This window comes from Heterodontus francisci, chromosome 27 (genome assembly GCF_036365525.1).
Source record: "Heterodontus francisci isolate sHetFra1 chromosome 27, sHetFra1.hap1, whole genome shotgun sequence".
Classification (NCBI taxonomy): Eukaryota; Metazoa; Chordata; class Chondrichthyes; order Heterodontiformes; family Heterodontidae; genus Heterodontus; species Heterodontus francisci.
In genome coordinates, this window is record NC_090397.1 from 74,825,663 (window position 1) to 74,840,531 (window position 14,869).

Below are 14,869 nucleotides of genomic sequence, written 5' to 3' on the forward strand. Positions count from 1 at the left end.
CATTTTGGGTCATTACTTGCACAAGTGAGACGAAAGAGAACATGAATGTGACAGTTCTTACCTTTAAGTCATAAAATTGTACACCTTGTAACCACAGCCATGTTGACGACTGTTGATATATGACTCATGTTGCCCTGCTCTTTAGTTCAGATTTCAGATTGCGATACTTATTCTCCAGACTGTCAATCCTAAATTGTTCAGAGCTGCACTAATCAAATTCATTCCAGGCTTTCTATTTCATAGATTTGTGCCCATGCTAGATTAGTCAAAGTTAACCAGAAATCAATGTAGGCATTTTCTTCTGCTCAAAAAAAAGGATGAAAAGAAAGTTTGTTTTGTTTTATTTTTGAACAGATAACAAAATTGTGTAAATTTGGAGCTTTGAAATGTACAGGTCTTAAGTTTGTATATTTGTCATCAGGAGCAATAAGATCGTAAAAAGATGGTAGCCAATCTGTAATAATGAGTTTTTATAACCCCATTTTTTCCATTCAACCATTTCTCCTCTTGTTTCCTTCTCTCAGCTGTGAAAGTAAGGAAGGATGCAGCAGTTTCAGGCAGGGAAATATTTTCTTTCCCATCTTTTCCTTGCCTACCTATACTTAGGAAATTGTGGCAGTTTATGCATTAGACTTGCCTACAACTGTGACAAATGTGCTCTATAATTGGACAACATTGATTTATAATTGGCTACTGGATTGACTTGGTTTTGTCCCACGAATCTGTTTTTCTTTGTAATGGTAATATTTCTAAATAGAAATAAGGATGGACACACACTGCTGCCTTGAACAGCGGTTTCATCAGTTAAAGGTATGGATACAACATCAGCTGTTTTTCTCTTTCCAGTCAGATCATGGTCAGCTCCAGGCCCTGAATAAACGACTGCATCTTCTCTTCCCCAAACTCCAGCTAATGCCTTCCAAAAGCTACCATCCCAAAACTTAGTTTCCTCATCAGATATACAAAACAGGTTTCTGCTTTCAATTTGGTGGAATGACCTACTCAGAACCTTGATGTTCAATGCTGTATTCTCAGCAACTGCTTAATTCAGATCCTCATCTGATGTCATATCCAATGTGGTGCTGTCTCTCCCTATAGAGTACACTCTCACAGTGCGGAGTCCTTGTTACCTGTAGCAACTCCCCTATTTCTATTAAATACATTGACAAAAGTTATTTCCTGTGTACTTCAAATGTTGCTCCACATATTCTATTCACTTTGTCCAGGAAACGATCTTATTGCTAAATTGATTGAGTCTTGTAAAATGTAATATAGCTTATGCAAATCACATTAGGTTTATTACGAAACTGTTCTAACCAAATTATTATGTGGGGTTCTGCACGGCTCAGTACTATGTCCCCTGCTTTTTGTGTTAGATATTAATGATTTGGACATAAATGTAGGGGGGGGTGATCAAGAGGTTTGCAGCTGACACAAAAATTGGCCATGTGGTAGATAGTGAGGAGGATAGCTATAGACTGCAGAAAAATATCAATGGCCTGGTAAGGTGGGCAGAAAAGTGGCAAATGGAATTCAACCCAGAGAAGTGTGAGGTTATGCATTTGGGGAGGTCAGACAAGGCAAAGAAATACACAATAAATGGGAGGATACTGAGAGGTGTAGAGGAAATGAGGGACTTTGGAGTGAATGTCCACAGATCCCTGAAGGTAGCAGGACAGGTAGGTAAGGCAGTTAAGAAGGATATGGAATCCTTTCCTTTATTAGCCGAGGTATAGAATATAAGAGCAGGGAGGTTATGCTAGAACTGTATAAATCATTGGTTAGGCCACAACTTGAGTACTGTACAGTTCTGGTCACCTCATTACAGAAAGGATGTAATTGTACTAGAGAGGGTACAGAGGAGATTTACGAGGGTGCTACCAGGACTGGAAAAATGCAGCTATGAGGAAAGATTGGATAGGCTGGGGTTGTTCTCCTTGGAACAGAGGAGGCTGCGGGGAGATTTGATTGAAATGCACAAAATTGTCAGGGGCCTGGATAGAGTGGAGATGAAGGGTCTATTCACCTTAGCAGAGAGGTCAGTGATGAGGGGGCATAGATTTAAAGTGATTGGTAGAATGATTAGAGGAGGATGAGGAAAGAGTTTTTCACCCAGAGGGTGGTGGGGGTCTGGAACTCGCTGCCTGAAAAGGTAGTAGAGGCAGAAACCCTCATCTCATTTAAAAGGCGCTTGAAAGTGCATCTGAAGTGCTGTAATCTGCAGGGCTACGGACTAAATGCTGGAAGGTGGGATTCGGCTGGGTGGCTCTTTTTTTCGGCCGGCACAGATACAGGGGCTAGGTAGCCTCTTTCTGTGCCATAAACCTTCTATGATTCTAACTTCCTGCCTGAAGAAAGACAACCCACTTACAAACCTTATGCTGCTGAGTAAGGCCTTGGTACTGAGCAGCATGTTGATTCATAGTAAAGGGATCAGAAAATTCACAATCATAATGGATTTACATTGGACCTTCTGAATAGAATATATAGACAATGTATGTCATTAAACCTGACAGTTGTTGTTGTAGACAGAAGCTGGATCTCAACCGTCACTCCAAGTTAGTTAAAATGTTTAGTATGATTTTTTCTGTTGTTGCGTCTGGTATCAGGCCTATTTGTAGTATTATTTCCTCTATCGGTGTGGTCTTTCACTAATTTCCACTTAATCCACTTCTTTACTGGAGAGTGGTGAGAATGTGGAACTACCTACCACATGGAGTGGCTGAGGTGATTAACATAGGTGCACTTAAGGAGAAGTTGGCTAAGTATATGAGGGAGGAAGGAATAGACGGATCTGTTGATAGGCTGAGATGAACTAAGATGGGAGGAGGCTCATGTGGAGCATAATCACCAGCATGGGTCAAATAGCCTGTTGCTGTGTTGTGTAATTCTATATAAATAGTCCAGTCATTGTTTACACTTACTGAGAACTGACGTTAAAATAACTGGAGTGCAGCAGATAACAAACTATTTAGGTACAGAAGATTAAGGGGTGACTCCATAGAATCCTCTCTGCCTCTTATAACAGACATCTATGAGAATAGCCTACCACCTCAAGCCCATTGCAATGCGATTGACTACCAGGGAGGCAGGTGGTTATGTCATCTGGAGGAACAGTCCAAACATGAGCACAATTCTCTGTGCCTTCTAAAGTGGTCACAGTCCTGAATTCTTATGGTTCAGAGTCCTTTAATGCTACCATGAGGGATTTGATAGAAATAAAAGGTTCATCAATATACTGACACATCCAGATGTCAGTGAAGCTCTGCTAAGGCACACACTTAGTCACCAAGCCACAGCAGCAGACTCTAGGCAGCAAGATTTTTCCCAAGGGTGTAGGACATTATCAGTTGCACACATGCCCTTTCAGAGTCCATAAAGCAAAACTGCCAGAAAAAAGTAGAAAAGATTATTACTTAATCAATGTGAATGTAATGCCAGCCTCAGCATCCTACACATTAATGCCAGGTGTCCTGGAAGCTGCCATGATTCATTCACCCCACAACACTCCAACATTTAAGATTTGTTCCATTAGAGATGGCAGACTGGATGAATAGCTCCTGGAGGATCTTGGGTATCTTCTTTGACTTTGGTGGATGACATCAGTCAGCCAATAGGATGGAGGAGCAGTGCAGTGAGGTACTGAACAAAATCAGGGAAAGCCTTTGAGCAGTGTTTTGGAATCTTGATGCAACAATTTCATTGCATGGATAATTCGAAAGGTGTTTTGGTTCATTTTTCTATCAGTCCCCTCACACAGGAGCCTAAAAACAAGTGTGCGTGGGGTCTCTACAGAGCAACTGCGCTTCATAGTATGTTAACTAAAAATAGGACTATAAACCTTCATTGCTACATTGCTCACATATTTCATTATTAACAAGTTATACTCCTGAACCAATGAAGTAAAGGAAATCTCATCTAACAGAGAATTTTACTGACCATTTCAGGTTGTTGCATGAAAGATTGTTGTCGGTTAAACCTCTAACCTGATTCTAACCATGTGACACCTCAGAACAATGTGATCCTCACAAACATTGAAATGAATGTGAGGGAGTGCAATGGGTTCTGTAAGGGTTTTGCACACCTTCCCACTGAAGTTGCAATTCTGTGTTCATCCCGGGTGATGCTTAATAGACAGGCAATAAAGGAAAATTTATTCCCTAATGTTTATTCATTTTCTTTGCCGTTTTGCCTTAAAATGGGTGTGTTACGACCAAGGCAGGAGGAGTGCACTGTCTTTCTCCAGTTCCATTTCTCTGCAGGTCAAAAAAACAACCAGGTGAGAAAGGTGTCTCGGGGTCTTTTACTGTCTTCACCTGGTCTTATTGTAACAGGGTTTAATTTTTAAACATACTGGGCTGGATTTTATGTTGGGTGGAGGGAAGCTGGCTACCGACGTAAAATTCGATGGCGAACCCGCTTCTGCCTAGCCTGGGGATCCATCCCATATTTTAAGGGTCCCCAGGCTTTAAATGTTCCAAGGCGGGATTTCCACCCACTTGAGGGAGGAAGTCCCACCTCATTGAGCTGCCGGCCAATCACAGGCCAGCAGCTCTTAGTCCCAGCAGCGCCACCGGGAGCGGTGACCGATGCTGGGACTGCAGCCCAGCTGAGGACATGGAGCCAGGACTGCAGGTAAGTTTGGGTGGCCTCGCCGGGGGTAATCGGTCATGCCCCGGCGAGGCAAGGATGGTCATTTAGGGGGATGTGGGGGGGCATCTTGGGTCCTGGGGATGGTTGAGGAAGCGGGGGCAACCCTCAATTGGCCACTTAAGGGCCTTGATTGACCTGGAGCAGGCGACCTGTTTTCCAAACCCTCCCCCCCCATGTTAAGTGGGGCGGAGGCGGGAGCGGGTCGGGAAGGCCTCCCGCTCGATTATACGCCAACCCCCTGCCACCATCTGGCTCGCTGCGGTGGCGTAAAATTCCGGCCACTGTGTTTTCAGCTCCCCCTTGGTGAATCCTTGTTCACTGCTTTCTAATTATAAGGAAAATAAATGAGCACACCAAGTTTTTTTAGGTTTAAAGAAGGAAACTGAAATTTATTAAAACTTAAACTTAAACTCTAATATGGTTAACAGGATATACGACGCACCCATGCTAGCATGCACATGTGATACACACATGCAAATAGGGACAGAAAAGAGCAGAAGAAAAATAAAGTAGAGAGATTAGAGGCAATATCAGAAGAGTTTCTTGTTTACAGTGCTTAGAGATCACTGTAGTCCTTGATTGTAGGTAGTCTTGCTTTTTGGTAGAGCCCAGTATTCTTCTTAAACCTTGTTCACTGTAGGAGACTTTTCTTGGGGTTCTTGTGTCTTTAATGGGCCTTCAGTTCCATGAGAAAGAGATGAGAGCAGACAGGAGGGAGGTCTTTTCAGTCCAGGAGCAAACAACTTTCTGAGTTCGAATTCCCTGTGGCAAAATCAAATAAAAAAAAAACTCTAACAGTCAGTCAGTCACGTGATGAAACTGGTCTAACCACATCTGTATGTGTGTTAAGCCATTTTAGCAATTAACCTGGAATGCTAGCCTCTCCACCTTCAATGTCTGGTAATCAAAAGTCCATTGTGGATTAAATTTGAGCAGGGAGTGGCCCCTTTGTCTGTTCCAAATGTTGTCTATGCAAAAAAAGGTCCTTCCCGCAAGGGGCCTGGCAATTCCTTGTGATAGGCCCTCTTTTCTTCCCAGCGGCAATTTTAAGTTTTAATGTTCATGTAGCTAAATAATTTGTGCCTCATTCTTGGCAGGTGGGGGCCTGCATAACAATATTTAAATGTATACCCAGTTACTGATGCGGTCAATTATACACTCTATTTTAGTTTCAGAATAAAATCCACCAACCAGGTTTCTTTAATAAACAACAAAAGTATTAATTTATTATAAAATAAGACTTAGTCAATAAAGATGCAAAGCTTTAACACACAATATGAAATATGACAGTAAATAGATATATATATATTCCCTTCTAAATACCCAACACACACACCGGCTAAAGGAAAAATAAAAATGCTTTGGCCAAAGTACTTGTGAATTCTTGAAGAAAAAGGATGATATGTTCCAGATGGCATGCAGTCTGGCATCCGAGTACACGCATAAGGGTCACTGGGATCTTTTCAGAAGTAGTTCATTCAGGAGATGTCGAGAGGAAGTCTTCCAAAAGCTTCTCAGGAGAAATGCGGTATCAGGCGTTACAGCCATCACACACTGGATTTTTTTTGCAGGGTTTTTCAGAGAGTTGGAGAGATGATGAGCTGGGTGTTTCTTTCAGCAGGCTACAAACTCAACTGAGTCAAAACAGTATTCAAAAATAAAACCCACTCTTGAGCACCATAAATCTTGACATGAGAGATTGCAGAGCTCTGAGATGGCAGTACAGAGAAGGTTTACTAGACTAATACCTGGAATGGGCAGGCTGTCTTACGAGAAAAGATTGGACTGGCTAGGCTTGTATCCGCTGGAGTTTAGAAGAATAAGAGGTGACTTGATTGAAACATATGAAATCCTGAGGGGTCTTGACAGAGTGGATGTGGAAAGGATGGTTCCCCTTGTGGGAGAATCTAGAATGAGGGGTCACTGTTTAAAAATAAGGGGTCGCCCATTTAAGACAGAAATGAGGAGAAATTTCTTCTCTCAGAGGTTCATGTGTCTTTTGAATTCTCTTCCTCAAAAGGTGGTGGAAGCAGAGTCTTTGAATATTTTTAAGGCAGAGGTCAATAGATTCTTGACAAGCAAGGGGGTGAAAGATTATTGGGGTAGGAGGGAATGTGGATTAATCAGTTCAGCCATGAACTTATTGAATGGCGGAGCAGGCTCGAAGGGCCGAGTGGCTTACTCCCACTGCTAATTCATATGTTCATATGTCACTTCTCTTGTAAACAACTCCCATAGTCAGAAGGCACCTGTTCTTTACTTAGCTGAAGACATGTGACATCCAGTAAATGTTTTTAAACCGAGTCCTTCCAGTGACCCTTTATAAAAATAGTCCAGCATCTTATGGCATCACTTCTGTCCTCCACCAAATCCATCTCCACACTTCTAAAGCACAGATCCTCAAAACATAATTTCAAAAAATTAAGCACTTTCCTGACAGTTGTAAGAAATAATTAAATAATACATCCAGAAAACTGTATATGATATCATTTAAAATATTGATATAGCTTCAGATTTGTTATATTTAGATGTTATTGGCTGTTCATTCAAACTGGGATAGAAATTAGATTCAAACAAATTTTGAAAAATATTTCACCTGAAAAGACATTGTCAATATCCAGAATTATCGTTAGTTTGACATAACCCTGGAGTAAGAAAATATTTTGCAGTTGAATCATCCAGACTGCATCTTTGCTTGCCCGATGCTATGATCCCTGTGGAGATCAACAAAACTAAAAAAATGAATTTACCGAACAACCTCAAATAGAAAAGCCAAAGGGACAAGATTTCACTTTTATAATTTTTACTTTAATAATCTATCCAAAATCAACATAAGTTAAAAAGGAATTAACAGACAAATCACTGTTAATATATATATTACACGTTATACAGTAGCTATCGGATACAACAATGATAGATCTCACAGAGTTACTGTATGGCACCAATTACAGCCATAAAGTTCTTCAAAACTCTGAACTTCCTCAGGTAGATCTCCAGCTCCTTTCTTCCAAGATGCAGCCACTGATTCTCATCCGACAGCAGTTCCCCTTCATCCCAAATTCCACGGGTCTGGTCTTTACCCAAAACGGTGCACTTCTCCGGAACATTTTCAGCTCTGCTCACGTCAGGCTTGATGGTATGGATCCACCAGTGCTACCTTTATCTCAGCCCTTCAATGACATCCTGTGCACTGTATGGCTGGGTCTGAGGAATCTGTTACTCTAAGTAACAGAAACAGCTCCTGGATCCAGCCTTCACTTCCTTCAGCCTGCCTGCACTGCATCCTCCTGCCATCTGAGTTCCAATGGCTCTGTGTCACTTTTTTGTTTTGTTCCAACCAGTTTCAGTTTCCCCAGAAACCTAAGGTTTTGTTTCAGTTTCTATTAGGATAGTCTGTCCCAGTTCCTCACTGTCTGTTCCAGTACCTCACAGTCTGACTCAGAAAAAGAAACGAGCTTTGCAACCAGGGTCAGTGCACTTATCAGAACATTCGACAAGTCATCTGTTCAGACAACAGCTCGCACATGCTCTCCCACTGGTCCCGCAGATGCAGATTCCATGACCCCTACACTTAAAATAGCGGAAAACACTATTGGCTGTCAGTGGAATTATCTTACCAGGAATGCAGTTGGTAGCTGCTCAGAAGATGAATGATAGAAATGGGGAGGAGTTACAGATTAAGGTCTGCCTGATTATACTTGTCTAGTTGACAATAATTATTTATGATGTACAATGAATCAGTTGAAGAAGCATTTATTCAGCATGTTGATTACAATCTGATGTTTCATTACAAAGAGGTTGAGCCTAGTCGCACTGGCAATGGTTTTGCTGCGTTTAATGAGTGTGTTTGCTGACAAGTAAAGTTTATGTGACCCACTACAGCCTCAAATAGTGAGCCACTTGCCTTGGTGACAGGATAATAACTGCTGCTGTAAATTTAGGTTACTGCCTCTACTATCTGTGAAAATTGTTAGAATTGATCTGAGGGATGCAAACAACTGTCCTGTACTTTAGAACTAAATTCTACGTATTAGCAAAGGGGGAAAGAGTGAGTTATTTTTAAATCATTCATAGGATGTGATCATTGCTGGCAAGCACAGCATTTGTTGCCCATCCTTAATTGCCCATGAGAAGATGGTGGTGAGTTGCCTTCTTGGACCGCTGCAATCTATGTAGTGTAGATACACTCACAGTGCTGTTACGAAGGGAGTTCCAGGATTTTGACCCAGCGACAGTGAAGGAATAGCAATATATTTCCAAGGCAGGATACTGAGAACTCCGTGTCCATATGCAGCAAGACCTGGACAATATTCAGGCTTGGACTGATAAATGGAAAGTAACATTCATGCCACACAAGTGCCAGGCAATAACCATCTCCAAAAAGAGAAAATCTAATCATCTCCCCTTGTTGTTCAATGGCATTACCATCACTGAATCCCTCACTATCAACATCCTGGGGGTTACTATTGACCAGAATCTGAACTGGACCAGCCACATAAATACTGTGGCTACAAGAGCAGGTCAGAGGCTGGGAATCCTGAGGCGAGTAACTCACCTCCTGACTCCCCAAAACCTGTCCAACATCTACAAGGCACAAGTCAGGAGTGTGATGGAATACTCTCCACTTGCCTGGATGGGTGCAGCTCCAACAACACTGCTTTCACTGTGCGTCGGTGGTGGAGGGAGTAAATGTTTGTAAATGGGGTGCCAATCAAGCGGGCTGCTTTGTCTTGGATGGTGTCGAGCTTCTTGAGTGTTGTTGGAGCTGCACCCATCCAGGCAAGTGGAGAGTATTCCATCACACTCCTGATTTGTGTGGCACAAATGTTACTTGCCACTTATCAGCCCAAGCCTGGATATTGTCCAGGTCTTGCTGCATTTCTACTCTTCAGTATCTGAGGAGTCGCGATTAATGCTGAGCATTGTGCAATCATCAGCAAACATCCCCACTTCTGACCTTATGGTTGAATGAAGGTCATTGATGAAGTAGTTGAAGATGGTTGGACCTAGGACAGTACCCTGAGGAACTCCTGCAGTGATGTCCTGGAGCTCAGATGATTGACCTCCAACAATCACAGCCATGACTCCAACCAGCGGAGAGTTTTTCCTTGGATTCCCATTGACTCCAGTTTTGCTAGGGCTCATTGATGCCATACTCGATCAAATGTTGCCTTGATGTCAAGCGCCGTCACTCTCACCTCACCTCTGGAGTTCAGCTCTTTTATCCATGTTTGAACCAAGGCTGTAATGAGATCAGGAGCTGAGTGGCCCTGGTGGAACCCAAACTGAGCGTCACTGAGCAGGTTATTGCTAAGCAAGAGCCACTTGACAACACTGTCGATGACACCTTCCATCACTTTACTGATGATCGAGAGTAGACAGATAGGGTGGTAATTGGCTGGGTTGGACTTGTCCTGCTTTTTGTGTAAAGGACATACTTGGGCAATTTTCCACAGTGCCGGGTAGATGCCAGAGTTGTAGCTGTATTAGAAGAGCTTGGCTAGGGGCGCGGCAAGTTCTGGAGCACAGGTCTTCAGTACTATTGCCGGAATATTGTCAGGGTCCTTAGCCTTTGCAGTATCCAGTGCCTTCAGTCGTTTCTTAATATCACGTCGAGTGAATCGACTTGATTGAAGACTGGCATCTGTGATGCTGGGGACCTCTGGAGGAGGCCGAGATGAATCATCAACTCGGCACTTCTGGCTGAAGATTGTTGCAAATGTTTCAGCCTTATCTTTTGCACTGAAATACTGGACTCGCCCATCATTGAGGATGGGGATGTTTGTGGAGCTACCTCCCCCAGCTAGTTGTTTAATTGTCCACCACCATTCACGGCTGGATGTGGCAGGACTGCAGAGCTTAGATCTGATCTGTTGGTTATGGGATCGCTTAGCTCTGTCTATTGCATGCTGCTTATGCAGTTTGGCACGCAAGTAGTCCTGGGTTGTAGCTTCACCAAGTTGGCACCTTATTTTGAGGAATGCCTGGCGTTGCTGCTGGCATGCCCTCCTGCACTCTTCATTGCATTTCTAATGGTGATCAGGACCAAAAATATTTTATCAGGTCATTTTCTTCTCCCAAGTTATAGAGTGGGTGAGTGTTTTCAGCTGGAACTTCTTTTGAATTTCTTGAGCATTGAGAGTTACTACTTTAATTATATTACTGCAAAGTGCAGGAAATTAATTGGCAGCAGATTACCTGGAAATATCCCTGATCTATAATACCTGGGTTAGATGATGTAATCAAATCTCAAATATCCTAACAATGTGTTGAAATCATGAATGTACTCCCAGAAATAATTGAGTTTGCCTTTTGTTTTTGAAGTGTTTTTGGAAGTTTTCTGTTTGATTTCATCAACAGCTTTTTTCTCATTCTCACTTCCACCACAGACACCAATTTTGTGCAGCTCTGCTTCAGATATAAAAACAGTTCTCCAGTGTTTTGACACAAAACTAGAATTCTAATTCATTAACAGACAAGAAGAGTAATAGTAACAAGAATGAGAAATAGTACACTTTCTGTGGGTTATTTTCATTCCTCGAAGGTTGGTGCAGCAGTGGTGCTGCATTGAGGAAAGTTGTCTGGGATTCTCAGTTCCATTCCCAATGCTTCCAAAATCTTTCTTGCAATAGCTTCTCCTCCATCAGCCAATCAGTGACCTCTGCAGTATCCCAGTGTTCCACTCTTGACTCCCTCTTTTCCTTGTTTACATGTTGCCCCTCAGGAACATTATCCCTAATTATGGTGTCAGCAACAACGACATCGACTTTCATTTAAATATAGCGCCTTTAATGTAGAAGAATGTCCCAAGGTACTTCATAGAGGTGTAACAAAACAAAAAGATGCTGAGCCAGAGGAGGAGGTACTGGGAGGTGTGACCAAAACATGGATAAAGAGCTGGATTTAAAGGAATATCTTGAACGAGGAGAGATAGAGAGGCCAAGGAACATAGGGAGGGAATTCTAGAGCATGAGGCCGAGGCAGCAGAAGGCAATGCTTTCAATGATGGGTGAAGGGTAGGGATAGACACCAACATGTTGCACCATGAACATTTGACAATATTATTGGCTCAGCCGTGGACATGGGGGCAATTAATTTGTGTATAAAGTGTATAACCAACTAATGCCATCAAAACACAGTCTGATTTAAAACACATTTCTCCCTATTTTAGTGAGATACCTGACATTGATTTTGCTTGTACAAGTTGTCGATGTCTGCCCACACACTTGATGTAGCGATGTGGAGAATTCGGAGTGATCTTGATCTCTTTCTCTCCCCTCTCTCTCCCTCTCTGTGTCCATCCCTCTCCCCTCTCTGTGTCCATTCCTCTCCCCTTGGTGTCCTTCTTTCTCCTCTCTCTCTCTCTCCCCCCGTGTCCCTCTCTTCCCCCTCTGTGTTCATCTCTCTCCCCCATCTCCCCTCTCTGTGTCCATCTCTCCCCCTTCTCTCTTCCCTCTCCATGTCCCTCTCTTCCCCCCCACTCCCCCCCTACTCTCTCTGCCCCTCTCTGTATCTCTCTCTCTCTCTTTCCCCCTCTGTGTCACCCCCAGTCTCTCTCTTCCCCCACCATGAACCAGGAGCAGAGAGACATTGCTGCTCGGCATCAGCCCTGCACTCTGAGAGAAACCAAAGCCTTTGAAGAACTAAGAATGTAGACTGACTGCTTAAAAAAAACAGCTGACTCAAAGACGTCTTCCCTTTTCAGTTCTATCATTGCTCTCCTGTGCGCTATCCTATCGGTTCTGTTCACACCAACACTCTCCAGGACTGAATCCCCAGGTCTGACACGGTCAGGGAGCACTTGCTAGGAAATCACAGACCCCAGTGCCTGACTTCCCATCAATTTAACTGCATGGACAGAAAATCATGCAGGCCGGTGATGTCTCAACCAGCTCTGCCTCAAGCGTTCCTCTGCACTGGGAGCCCCCCCAACACAGGTTCGCTCAGTCCGCAAGCAGGACCCTGAGCTTCTGGTTGCTTGCTATTTCAACACTCCCCCCTGCTCTCATGCTCACATCTCTGTCCTGGGATTGCTGCAATATTCCAGTGAACATCAACGCAAGCTCGAGGAACAGCATCTCATTTTCCGATTAGGCACACTACAGCCTGACGGACTGAACATTGAGTTCAATAATTTCAGAGCATGACGGGCTGTCCTTTTTACTTTTATTTTTAGTTATTTTTTCCTTTTTCTTTTTTTACATTTTTTACAATTTTGTTTCTTTTGTTCATTTCATTTCATTGTAGTTTGTTCAGTTTGCTTACCCACTGTTTTTTTCATGTTTGTACTTGCTGCTGTTCAATCTGCAGTTCGTTAACACCCTATCTGTACTAATGCTTTGTCTTTCAACACACCATTAACATGTTGTTTGCCTTTGCTCCATGACCTCTTGGTCAGCTAAGTGGCCTTGTCCAATCTACACCTTCTCCTTTGTTATCTCTTGCCCCACCCCCAGCTCACTTGCTTATAACCTTTGACATTTCTAATATTTGCTAGTTCTGAAGAAGGGTCACTGACCCGAAACGTTAACTCTGCTTCTCTTTCCACAGATGCTGCCAGACCTGCTGAGTGGTTCCAGCATTTCTTGTTTTTATTTCAGATTTCCAGCATCTGCAGTATTTTGCTTATTTTAGTGTGAGATCCTTCCAGAGTTCCAGTGCGGCTTATGACCAACCAGAGGAACAACTGACATGATTTTCACAGCATGACAACTTCAGGAAAAGTGCAGAGAGCAGAACATCCTTTTGTACTTGGCTTTCTTCGATCTAACAAAAGCCTTTGACTCAGTGAATCGAATGGCCCTTTGGAAGGTGCTACAATAGTATGGACCACCTAGCTAAGTTCATAAAGATCATCCATCTTCTACACGACAATATGCAAATAACAGTACTATGCAATGGCTCCACCACAGTTCCCTTCCCTCTCAAAACAGGCACCAAACAGGGGCGTGTCATTGCACCAACACTATTCTCAATCTTTCTTGCAGCAATGCTGCAGCTTACTACTGACAGGGTCCCTCCAGATGTGGTCATAACTAATCTCACTGATGGTAAACTCTTCAAACTCAACCAGCTGAAAGCCAAAACCAAGACAACAACTACTTCCGAAATAGAACAAAGCATTGCCGGCAAAGAGGTAAAAAAGCCATAGTGTAGGGTTTTAGTGGCAGATGGACTGATTTGAGGAGATAGGCAGGTGATGCTATGATGGTGAAAGTAGGCAGTCTTCTTGATGGAGAGCATATGGGGTTAGCTCATGATTCAGTAGGACGCTAAGGTTGCAAACCGTCTGTTCCAATCTGTGGAACTGGCCGGCCAAGGTATGGAATTAGTGGTAAAGATACAGAGGTGGTGCTGGGATCTGAAGATGATGACTTAAGTCTTCCCAATGTTTCACTGAAGAAAACTGTGCTTCATTCAAGATTGCAGGTCAGATATGCAGTCTGATAATGCAGAGGTAGAGGAGAGGTTGAGAGAGGTGGTGGAGAGATAGAGCTGGCTGTCAACAGTGTGCATGTGGAAGCTGACCCATTATCTTCATATTATGTCATCAAGTGGTAGCATGTAGATGAAGAAGAGGAGGGGAGTCAAGGATATATCCTTTGGGGAGTCTGCACTTTCAAACCCCACATCCTATCCATCACCTCAAAAATACCTTCACTCTGACCTCACTCCCATGCAGCAGAAATGCTTATCCACACTTTTATTACCTCCAGACTCAATTTCTTCCATGCTCTCCTTAATCAACCTTCCAAACTCTGCACAAACTCCAATCAATTGTCCAAACCTCTGTTATCCATTATTGCCTCCTCACTGACTCCTTTGGCTCTCTCTTTCCCAACAGAGGGCCTTGACTTCACTGAATACTTCATTCAAACCGTGCCTGCACACCTTGTATTAGGTTTCTGGAATAGAAAATACAAATATTTTAGCCTATTCAGATTTAGTAAAATGTCTAACCCAAAGCTCAGTTTTTTTTTCTCCTCATAAGGTCACTGCACATTAACCTTAACACTAACACAAACCTATTCTCCAACAGAGAGACTACGCCAAAGGCCTAATTTTCTAATGATTTTGTCTTCAGCCAGCGACTTAGTGCAAAGCCACTGTGTGCAAATAAACTCTTGGTGGTTTGGCCTCTAAATATTTGCATCGCTCTCTGACTGGCTTCTCCTCAGTGCTGTTCCAAACAGCCTTACTGAATTTAAGAACTTGC

At 43.0% G+C, this 14,869-nt stretch overlaps 1 protein-coding gene across 1 annotated transcript in view; it reads left to right on the forward strand.

The window, feature by feature from the left end:
* The window catches only part of LOC137384960 (protein piccolo-like), a 631,016-nt gene that overhangs the window by 271,897 nt on the left and 344,250 nt on the right, over nucleotides 1–14,869 (forward strand). The window lies entirely within an intron of this gene.